The sequence below is a fragment of the Rousettus aegyptiacus genome, unplaced genomic scaffold (genome assembly GCF_014176215.1).
Source record: "Rousettus aegyptiacus isolate mRouAeg1 unplaced genomic scaffold, mRouAeg1.p scaffold_m13_p_11, whole genome shotgun sequence".
NCBI classification, from domain to species: domain Eukaryota; kingdom Metazoa; phylum Chordata; class Mammalia; order Chiroptera; family Pteropodidae; genus Rousettus; species Rousettus aegyptiacus.
Window position 1 is genome coordinate 49121636 of NW_023416286.1, and position 1033 is coordinate 49122668.

The window sequence follows — 1033 nt, forward strand, 5'->3', positions numbered from 1 at the left end:
TGGATGACTGCATAAAGCAGCAGAGAAATTTAGCATTTTCTTGAAATTTTGCATCCAGGTTTAAATTGCGCTTTCTCAGATTAGCTCACCCAACATCTGCTGAGACCTAAACTGCTGGGTTCAGGGAGGTCAAATGATGCCTGACTCTCTGTTTACATGTTAATTTTCCAATGTGCATTATCAATAGAACTTGAAAACTCTATTAACATTCCACCCTAATGTTTTAAAATAAAGGTAGACCAGAATGCTCATAAGAGTGTACATTTATGTTTTTCTCCATTTCTTTCCATGCTCTTCATCAAAGAAGGCCATTTTAAAATGTATGATCAGACTGATACGAATAAGCAGGAAAACAAACTCTTTTCTGACAATGAAGACAGACATTTCTCAAATGGTAAATGAACCCCGTATTTCCCCTACCTGAGTTCAGAGCATAGTGAGGAGGACAGAGGGACCAGACAGATGCAGATGAAGACAGTTCCTTGATGGGGGATGAAAAACGTTGTTGGGAAGCACAGCTGTTTCCCCTGGGTTAGGCAGATTTCCCATCCCTGTTGGAACAGAGGGACCACCAGCCCTCCACCCCTGGCTGTGGGTCTGACCAAGGAAAACTGGAGCCTAGAGATCTGGCAGAAATGTCCCCGCAGGCAAGTGGAGGCCAGAAGTCACACTGCATATCCCCTCCCAAACTTTTAGTTAAGTCACTGCTCCTCCGCTAGGGTGGGGGGGTGGTGGAGAGTGGCAAGTGCCCAGAGTGTCCCCCAAGATACCCCCAGGAATAAGAAAAAGCATCCCTCCAACAGACAAGTTGGCCAAAGTGAAAACCAGTGTGCCAAGTCTCTGAGGCTGAGGAGCCAGCATCCCATGGTGACACATCTTTTCTTTACCCTAAAGACTGAACAAAAGAAGAGATACCTGTGCAGCTCTTGTGACACCCCTGTGAGATGCCTTGGTGGGCCTAGAGGCGGGCCCAGGTCACAGCTCCCAAGCCTGATGGTATAACAAGCATGGGGGAGAGGAGCTGACTCAAATA